This window comes from Diadema antillarum, unplaced genomic scaffold, assembly GCF_040938485.1.
Source record: "Diadema antillarum isolate AM-2024a unplaced genomic scaffold, OU_Dant_1.0 seq00001367_RagTag, whole genome shotgun sequence".
In the NCBI taxonomy this organism is placed as follows: Eukaryota; Metazoa; Echinodermata; class Echinoidea; order Diadematoida; family Diadematidae; genus Diadema; species Diadema antillarum.
The window spans coordinates 298,025-309,327 of NW_027272129.1; the positions used below are offsets into that span (position 1 = coordinate 298,025).

General features: G+C 37.0%; 1 protein-coding gene across 1 annotated transcript in view; it reads right to left on the reverse strand.

Moving 5' to 3' along the window:
* LOC139708691 (ferroptosis suppressor protein 1-like) overlaps positions 1-10,185 on the reverse strand; it is a 30,458-nt gene extending 20,273 nt beyond the window's left edge. Inside the window, exon 1 of the mRNA XM_071620624.1 lies at positions 10,154-10,185. The gene's annotated coding sequence lies outside the window, so the exon portion shown is untranslated. The remainder of the gene's footprint in view (positions 1-10,153) is intronic.
* Positions 10,186-11,303: the final 1,118 nt, after the last annotated feature.

Consider the following 11,303-nt stretch of genomic DNA (forward strand, 5'->3'; position numbering starts at 1 on the left):
AAATGCCCTCTTCGAATCTGATTTTGTGGTGCTTAATAAACATGATCAATGTTAACAATAGCAATCGCTGCAGACCTAAATATTTGTCAATTTTGTGAATTTTATTGACTCTTTCGACCTCCTCTCGGGGTATGAGAGTATATAGCAAACAAAGAGTATAAATAACAATATAACAAACCAGTGAGTACAATACTCAAAGATTACACATGACACAAAAGATATACAAGATTATAGTGTATAATATGGGAATACAAACATGAGTAAAATGAAAATATATACAGACGTTAATCTACATGTAAATAGCAGATTACAAATTTGACAAAGAAGGTTGCTTCACTAACCTATATAGGTACCGCTACGTGTCGCTACGTATATATGATACTTTGATTATGATTAATATTCCAAGCTTCAATTAGATTTCCAATTTACTTTTTCAAGATACATGTATTGATGACGACGTCGAGTTTGCATGCATCCTAGTAACGCAAGTCTCGCGAGACACAGGAAAAGTGTCAGCAGACGGCTAACAAATCTAAAGAAATACCACCTAAGGCAAAGCCGAACGCGATGGCGATGGCATGTGAAGTGGAAACACACACACACACACACACACGCAAACACTCACACACGCGCATACACATACCCATACACACAAACCCGTTGTTATGTTTCTGCTTGAAGGACGGCGTCCCATTCTCACTTTGTAATCTGATTCTGTGGTTAGCAGACGACCATGCCAATGGTATTCTGTATATACTGTGCATGGGTCCATGATACTGTGTAACAGTACAAACTCAACGCCTAAACTGCGAAGTCCACGCACATGCGTACAAAAACCAACTTGTACACTGATAGTCTTTGCTCAAGTGACACAATTGGCAATTTCGACGCGTTAGGGTTACGGAAAAAAAAATCGCCTCCGATTTTTTTTTCCGTAACCCTAACGCCTCGAAATTGCCAATAGTGTCACTTGAGCAAAGACTATCAGTGTACAAGTTGGTTTTTGTACGCATGTGCGTGGACTTCATGCAGTTAGGCGTTGAGTTCGTACTGTTACACAGTATACAGAGTACCATTGGCATGGTCGTCTGCTAACCACAGAATCAGATTACAATGTGAGAATGGGACGCCGTCCTTCAAGCAGAAACATAACAACGGGTTTGTGTGTATGGGTATGTGTATGCGCGTGTGTGAGTGTTTGTTTGTTTGTTTGTTTTTGTGTGTGTGTGTGTGTGTGTGTGTGTGTGTGTGTGTTTCCACTTCATATGTCATCGCCATCGCGTTCGGCTTTGCCTTAGGTGTATTTCTGTAGTTTTGTTCGCCGACTGCTGACACTTTTCCTGTGTCTCGCGAGACTTGTGTTACTATAGGATGCATGTAAACTCGACGTCGTCATCAATATCTTGCAAAATGAAATCTAATTGAAGCTTGGAATAAATCACAATCAAAGTGTTATGTATACGTATCATAGCGACACGTAGCGGTATATAGGTTAGTGAAGGAACCTTCTTTGTCAAATTTGTAATCTTCTATTTACATGTAGATTAATGTCTGTATATCTTTTCATTTTACTCATGTTTGTATTCCCATATACATTATAATCTTGCATATCTTTGAGTCATGTGTAATCTTTGAGTATTGTATTCACTGGTTTGTTATATTGTTATTTATACTCTTTGTTTGCTACTCTCATACCCCGAGAGGAGGTCGAAAGAGTCAAAAGAATTCACAAAATTCACAGATATGTAGGTCTACAGCGATTGCTATTGTTAACATTGATCATGTTTATTAAGCCCCACAAAATCAGATTCGAAGAGGGCATTTGGTCTTGGGTAACATGGATGAACTCTTGGGTTAATTTGGGTTTATCCTCCAACTTTGATGATTCAGAAAGGCGTAGTATAGGCTCCTTTTTAGTTCAGGTTCATATATATCAACGTATATGATTACATTCTCATGCAATAACATCCATGATGAAGATGGGGGAGGGAAGAGAAACTGCGGGAGTGGGGGGGGGGGGGGGAGCTAGTAATCATCGATTTTGATCGATGAAATCTCTCTATAAATATTTTAATTTAATCAGCTTTAAAAAGGCATTTTGGATCGGCATTTAAAAATCAAAAGATGTGCTATTTCCATCAAAATCAATTCATTTTCCTAGTCCATACATGTGCAAATTGCTCTAGTATCACGGTTTGCATTGCTCTATGAATAATTTTTTGATGTTCACTTTATCACTGCCAACCCTATAGTCCTTCTCATCACTTACCATCTCACCTCTACCATCACGATCATCATTGAAGGAAACCAAAACCCAAAAAGAAATGTGAATTGAGTGAAAGTAGCAACATTAGTAGAACACATCAGTGAAAGTTTAAGGAAAATCGGGCAATCGATGCAAAAGTTATGAATTTTTTAAGTTTGGATGTTGGAACCACTGGATGCATGACATCATGGTATTGTGAGGGCAACAACATAAAGAAAAGCAAAGAAAACAAATATGTTTTCACTTTTCTTGAGTAATGGAAGAGCATTTGATTAACCACTTTCAGAGAGTATAGGGGGAATGATTACTACCCTTAACATAAATTATGTCAGTATCAATTAAGTTGATGGAATGTATCATTTCAACGATTTTTTTTTTTTGATGGAATTCTCTTCATATTTTCTTTACACTGTTGCCCATCATGGTCTCTAAGAGTCTCTTTATTCAGTGATTACAACACAGAAATATATATAAACGAAAAACTTTGCATCGATTGTCCGATTTTTCCTCAACTTTCGCTGATGTATAATGCTAATGTTGCTGCGTTCACTCAATCCATATTAGTCTTTGGGTTTTGGTTTCCTTTAATATCAACCAATCATCACTATATACCATCATTGCTTTTATTAGATTACCATGCACGACCATAAACATCATTACTATCATTTATTTTCACAACTGGATATCATCTTATCACCACAATTATCACTCGTATTATACCATCGTATACATATCACCACAAGCAATATATCTTCCACCACTATCAATACTTTTTCCATGTCATCAATCCATCAACAACAACTTCACGAAATCTCTTTCAAAGTTTTCAGCATCATCATCATTATCATCAGTCTAAATAAGCATTGCGACTGGCAATATATTCATACTCGATCCCTCCCTTCAATGCGCACATGGCCTAGCACCCGTAATTGAAATGATGAAGAGAAACGATTGAATATTAAAACACTGATTTGTTGGTTGGTTTGTTTGTTTGTTTGTAAGAACACTAGCCGCATTCACACGTACAAAATAGCTGGTTACCGAGCGCGCTCCAAAACTCGAGAGTTCTTGTTTAATATACTCGCAACTTTTTATAAACTTCATGATCGATATATTATAGAAACAAACACCAGGCTTTAATTGGTATCAGATTCCCAGGTGGGTTCATGACTTTAAATGTGTATAAACCATTTGTTGTCGACTGACACCCAAAAAGGGAAGCCATGCGTGATTTGTTGTCTCGAAGTCGGGCAGTATCGTACACATAGAGCTGTGATAGAAGTTTACCAGTATATGGAGTTTATCAATATCAGCAGCCATGTTTACTATGTGAGAGAGAGAGAAAAAAAAAATCAAACCCACAGCTCCGATTCTCATGTAAAACACATGTGCTTTGTAGAATAGATTTGAAACGATCGTTTTATAATGTGTTATTTGGCACAAAATAATTTCACTTATTTTTAATAATATTAATCGATAACCAAACTAAAATCAATTTGCCCGATATTCAGCCAAATTTAAGATCTTTTCATTAAGTTGGAGCAACGAGCATTAGTTCAGAGTCATAGAGGCTATACACTTTCGAGTTTTTATGAAAAGATAAGCTATAAGTTTGAACGATGATAGCACCCAAAATATCATGGTTACAGCTCGTTATTGAGAAGGTTCGTTATTCAGAAGGTTCTTTGTTCCGAAGGTTCGTTATTCCAAAGATTCGTTATTCCGAAGTTCTTTATTCCGAAGGTTCGTTATTCCGAAGGTTCGTTATGGACCCTATTTCATTGTCGGATCGATGAACCTTCGGAATAACGAACCCTATTTTATTTTCGGATTAGCGAACCTTCGGAATAACGAACCCTATTTCATTTTCGAATAAACGAGCCTTCAGAAAGCGAACCCTATTTTTTTTTTTTTTTTTGGATAAACGAACCTTCGGAATAACTAACCTGCGGAATATCGCCACAAATGTTCGGAATAACATATACCCTTTTTGATTTTCGGATTAACGAATCTTCGGAAGAACGAATATCCGAAACACACAAATTCCCTATATACTTAGAGGTTTGTTAACCCTAAATTAAAGAAAGGTTCGTTAATCCGAACATTTGTGACGTTATTCCGGGCTCGTTAAAAGGCTCGTTTATTCGAAAATGAAATAGGGTTCATTATTCCGAAGGTTCGTTAATCCAAAAGTCAAACAGGGTTCTGGAATGGGTCATAAGACTTTTTTTGTTCAAAAGTTATCTGGATGTCTATAACGTATACAAACGCGTTCTGTCGGTCCTTAAAGTATTAGAAAGGTTTCTTGTTATTTTAACGTTTAAAAAACGTTTTTATAACGTCCAATTGAAACGTTTTGAATACGTCGAAAATCTTCCAGAAAAATGATGTTCTGCAAACGTTTTGACAAAACGTCCAAATAACGAACTTGGAACGTTTCAAGAACGTTTAGAAACGTCCAAATGTCAGCTAGGACCCAGATTTGTATCTTGGTTGTACTTTGAGGTACTCACAGTCATGCTCTTTATTAGACCTTAACCGCCCACGATCTAAAAATGACGTCAAAATCACGTCCATTTTCCTTGTTCACATAGTTTTCGTGAAAAAGGCGTCTTTCAGACGTCTTCCTTTTTTTCTTTTCCAATATACATCACAAAGGCATGAATTAACGTGTAGATGACGTGCTCGTGACGTCATTCTGACGTAAATCTTGTCTTTAGAATTGTGATTTACACGTCATTTAGACGAATCTAATGACCACCAATGACATCTTTGGGACAACTTCCATTTGAGCAAAAATACGACATAATTTATATTGACGTCAGTTTGAAAAATACGACATATTCACGTCAGTTTGAAACGATTATGATGTCAAGTATCTGTGTTTATTTTCGTCTATAAGACTTTAAATTAGTAATCTACACGTCTTTACAACGCCTTCGTATAACCAACCAGGCGTCAGAAAGACGTCACAAATATGACGTCTTTTAGATATGGGTTCAAACAACAATACGATTTATTGGCGTCAGTTTGAGACGTCTTAATAGCGTCTGTTTTCTTTGCTTATTTACCGCAAACAAACGACGGTTATTACGCCTTTCTAAAGTCTAGATAATGACGTCTCTCTATGTCTTCCATTTGAGCAAAAAAAAAAATCTTATTTTTGACAGTTGACTGACGTGAAATTGTCGTCGTTCTTACGACAGTATATATGTCGCAAACTGATATAACTCTATAAAATTATAATTCCTAGGCCTTATCATATGAAGTTACAAAGACGTCGCAAAACTGACGTAAAGTTAACGTCACGTCATTAATATGACGTGGTAAATAGATTGCAAAGCAAAGTAAATTTTATTTCACTAATACGTCGTAAATATGAAGTGAAAATAATGCGTCTCAAAACTGACTTGAATTATACGTCTTTACCCAGCTAACACAAAGACGTTTTCTAAACGTTCTTGAAACATTCCAAGTTTTGTCAAAACTTTTTCAGAACGTCTTGTGGAAGGTTTTCGACGTATTTAAACGTTTCAATTGGACGTTTAAAAACGTTGTTTTAAACGGTAAGATAACACTAAAAAAACTTTCTGAAGTTTTAAGGACCGACAGAAAAACGTTTGGACGTTATAGACATCCAGATAACTTTTGAAAACCCTCTAGAAGGTTTAAAAACGTTCTAAGAACGTTCAAAAAAAGTCTTATGACCCGTTCCAGAACCTTGTTTGATTTTGGGATTAACGAATCTCGGAATAACGAACCCTATTTCATTTTCGAATAAACGACCTTTTGGAATAGCGAACCCTATTTTATTTTCGGACTAACGAACCTTCGGAATAACGTTACAAATGTTCGGATTAACGAACCTTTCTTGAATTTAGGGTTAACAAACCTCTATAAGTATATAGGGAATTTGTGTGTTTCGAATATTCCGAAGGTTCGTTAATCCGAAAATCAAAAAGGGTATGTTATTCCGAACATTTGTGGCGATATTCCGCAGGTTCGTTAATCCGAAGGTTCGTTTATCCGAAAAAATATGGATCGCTTTCTGAAGGCTCGTTTATTCGAAAATGAAATAGGGTTCGTTATTCCGAAGATTCATTGATCCGACAATGAAATAGGGTCCATAACGAACCTTCGGAATAACGAACCTTTGGAAAACGAAACTTCGGAATAACGAACCTTCGGAATAAAGAACTTCGGAATAACGAATCTTTGGAATAACGAACCTACGGAATAAAGAACCTTCTGAATAACGAACCTTCTCAATAACGAACTGTAACCATGATATATATTTTGGGTGCTATCATACTTATCAAACTTATAGCTATCAGTTTCCTATGAATGTATTTCATAAAAACTCGAAAGTAGCCTCTGTGACTCTGAACTAATGCTCGTTGCTCCAACTTAATGAAAAGATCTTAAATTTGGCTGAATATCGGGCAAATTGATTTTAATTTGGTTATCGATTAATATTATTAAAAATAAGTGAAATTATTTTGTGCCAAATAACACATTATAAAACGATCGTTTCAAATCTCTTCTACAAATGTGTTGTACTTGAGAATCGGAGCTGTGGGTTTGATTTTTTTTCTCTCTCTCTCACATATAGTAAACATATGGCTATGCTGATATTGATAAACTTCATATACTGGTAAACTACTATCACAGCTCTATGTGTACGATACTGCACGACTTCGAGACAACAAATCACGCATGGCTTCCTTTTTTGGGTGTCAATCGACAACAAATGGTTTATACACATTTAAAGTCATGAACCCACCTGGGAATCTGATACCAGTTAAAGCCTGGTGTTTGTTTCTATAATATATCGATCATGAAGTTTATATCGATCATGAAGTTGCGAGTATAACAAGAACTCTCGAGTTTTGGAGCGCGCTCGGTAACCAGCTATTTTGTACGTGTGAATGCAGCTAGTGTTCTTACAAACAAACAAACAAACAAACAAACAAATCAGTGTTCTAATATTCAATCGTTTCTCTTCATCATTTCAATTACGGGTGCTAGGCCATGTGGGCAATGGAGGGAGGGATCGAGTATGAACATATTGCCAGTCGCAATGCTTATTTAGACTTATGATAATGATGATGATGCTGACAACTTTGAAAGAGATTTCGTGAAGTTGTTGTTGATGGATTGATGACTTGGAAAAAAAGTATTGATAGTGGTGGAAGATATTGCTTGTGGTGATATGTATACGATGGTAATACGAGTGATAATCGTGGTGATGATGATAAGATGATATCCAGTTGTGAAATGATAGTAATGATGTTTATGGTCGTGCATGGTAATCTAATAAAAGTAATGATGGTATAGTGATGATTGGTTGATATTAAAGGAAACCAAAACCCAAAGACCAATATGGATTGAGTGAACGCAGCAACATTAGTATTATACATCAGTGAAAGTTTGAGGAAAAATCGGACAATCGATGCAAAGTTTTTCGTTTATATATTTTTTGTGTTGTAATCACTGAATAAAGAGACTACTAGAGACCATGATGGGCAACACTGTACAGAAAATATGAAGAGAATTCCACCCCCCCCCCAAAAAAAAAAAAAAAAAATCGATAAAATTATACATTCCATCAACTTAATTGATACTGACATAATTTATGTTAAAGGTAGGGGATACCTTTTACAGAACTCCCAAAATGCAGCAAAACATTAAATATGAACCTCAGGGGACTTGTTTAGGCCACTGCTTAAATTTGGAAGTCAACAGTTATCTACAATTTGAATAATGCACAAAACTCTTAACTACTCAGTAGTTTTGTGTGTCAGCCACACTTAAGCCTTTTTGCTGCAGTCTTCTGTATTTTTATCTACAAACACAAATCTAAAAGTATAAGAGCTGATGTAATAACATATAGAGTGTGTGGCAAGAATGTATATAGAAATGTTTGTAAGTTTTGATGAACTTTCTTCACAAAATATACATGATTGACACACATGCAGTGCATGGGTCTGCAAAGGTAGCCTAGTAATGTACTGGAATTTACGGTGAGCCCCGAAAAAAAATTCAATTCAAAATCTAACGGTCTAAAAATGTACTAAATGTTACCTTCCACTTTCAATACTTTATGGGAGTTTCTAAAATGATACTCTCTTCAACATACCACTGTATTTATACAACTCTTCATTTAAGGCATGCAAATGGGATTCCCTACCTTTAAGGGTAGTAATCATTCCCCATATACTTTCTGAAAGTGGTTAATCAAATGCTCTTCCATTACTCAAGAAAAGTGAAAACATATTTGTTTTCTTTGGTTTTCTTTATGTTGTTGCCCACACATGATGTCATGCATCCAGTGGTTCCAACATCCAAACTTAAAAAATTCATAACTTTTGCATCGATTGCCCGATTTTCCTTAAACTTTCACTGATGTGTTCTACTAATGTTGCTCCTTTCACTCAATCCACATTTCTTTTTGAGTTTGGTTTCCTTCAATGATGGTCGTGATGGTAGAGGTGACGATGGTAAGTGATGAGAAGGACTATAGGGTTGGCAATGATAAAGTGAACATCAAAAAATTATTGATAGAGCCATTCATACCGTGATACTAGAGCAATTTTGCACATGTGTGGACTGGGAAAATGAATTGAATTTGATGGAAATAGCACATCTTTTGATTTTTAAATGCCGATCCAAAATTCCTTTTTAAAGCTGATTAAATCAAAACATTTATAGAGAGATTTCATTGATCAAAATCGATGATTACTAGCTCCCCCGCCTCCCGCAGTTTCTCTTCCCTCCCCCATCTTCATCATGGATGTTATTGCATGAGAATGTAATCATATACGTTGATATATATGAACCTGAACTAAAATGGAGTCTACTACGCCTTTCTGAATCATTGTGAAGTTGGAGGATAAACCCAAATTAACCTAGGAGTTCATCCATGTTACCCAAGACCAAATGCCCTCTTCGAATATGATTTTGTGGGGCTTAATAAACATGATCAATGTTAACACTAGCAATCGCTGCAGACCTAAATATTTGTGAATTTTGTGAATTTTATTGACTCTTTCGACCTCCTCTCGGGGTATGAGAGTAGCAAACAAAGAGTATGAATAACAATATAACAAACCAGTGAATACAATACTAACGATTACACATGACACAAAAGATATACAAGATTATAGTGTATATGGGAATACAAACATGAGTAAAATGAACAGATATACAGACGTTAATCATCTGCATGTAAATAGCAGATTACAAATTTGACAAAGAATGTTGCTTCACTAACCTAAATACCGCTACGTGTCGCTACGTATATATAATACTCACAAACACTCACACACGCGCATACACATACCCCATACACACAAACCGTTGTTATGTTCTCTCTTCCACCTCCCTGGTTTCTGCTTGAAGGACGGCGTCCCATTCTCACGTTGTAATCTGATTAGCAGACGACCATGCCAATGGTACTCTGTATACTGTGTAACCAGGGAGGTGGAATCTCTCTTCCACCTCCCTGGTGTAACAGTGCGAACTCAACGCCTAACTGCCAAGTCCACGCACATGCGTACAAAAAACCAACTTGTACACTGATAGTCTTTGCTCAAGTGACACAATGGGCAATTTCGACGCGTTAGGGTTACGGAAAAAAAAATCGCGGCCCGGGGCGCTGCCACTTGGGCCGGTGCAATTTCAAATTCAAGAGCATTTGCTTACAAAATAGACCTTCTACTATAATGATATTTACAACTAATACAAGCTTTTACAACATGGCCGACTACAAAAAATACGCGACTAGCGAATTCTCTTTTTATACCCTCGATCGTGACAGTAACTCGATCAATATTTTCGCATCATGATCAATGACAAGAACCTCAGTAACACAGTGACATGCCTAACCTTTTCCGAGATACCAGAGGAGATATGCTAAAAGCGTCTCCGATTATCAAAATCCTGTAACCGCGATGGTGAACACGCCTTGTTACTGTCGCACACTTCGAGCTGTTGCAGCTAGCTAGACTACCTCGAGTATTAACCACTACATAGCCATGCGTGATGCACGGAGCTGGACGGACCAAACCATCAAGAGGCGTGAACTCCAGTAGCTCAATATCAAACGCCACGCCCACCGTAAGATGTCAACAAAGTAATTTGGCCAGGGCAGTAAAAACCACCGGAAATATTGTGCATACATTTTCAGGATGCTGGGTAAACTGTTATCTCGAATATTTGCCCGGTATGAAAGTAGCGATAAATCTGTTTACAAGCATGTTACAAAGTGCATATTTATCATGTTGCAGCTCAAGTGTCGTCGTTTCTTGTGGTAAATATTATGTGATAGGCCTATGCCAATTCACTAAAGGAACTATGCAATGTGATTAAAGTATGTTGATTTGTATTATTCATAATACCCTAGCTTGGATCGCATCACATGTGTGACCAAAAGAATTATCTATGAATCTGCGATATGTGCCATTGGCATTATGTTTCACATTAATATTTCTACTATAGTGTATTTTTCTCCATGGGACTAAAGGACCTATATGGATACGCCCACAAGAAAAGAATGCCAAACCAAGATATGCCAATGACATCTACGTTTTAAGTACTCATATTATGATTGAAAAAGAAATTGCAGGGGCGGATCCAGGGAGGACCGCAACCGGCGCACGCCCCCCCCCCCTTTATTTTTTGTTGAAACAAAGGAAATAAAAAGAAAAAATGGGGGAGGGGTGCGTGCGCCCCCTTTAATTTTGTAAACGCGCCCCCTTTAATTTTGTAAACGCGCCCCCTCTTTACGGAATTCCTGGATCCGCCCCTGAATTGGAATGCAACTTCTCCAAGACCGATCATAACTCGCATGCTTCCTGCAATGTCTTGTTCTTAATCACGTACAGTAGAGCCTACGTAACGTGGAAACACACAATAAGTTTCATGCTCATTTGATAGGGAGCATATTCTCATTTTGTTAATCATATTAGGCCTACATTTAGCAATAATCAATAAATGTCACTTACATAATCTTGGTTTGGATTTTTTTTTCAGGCGT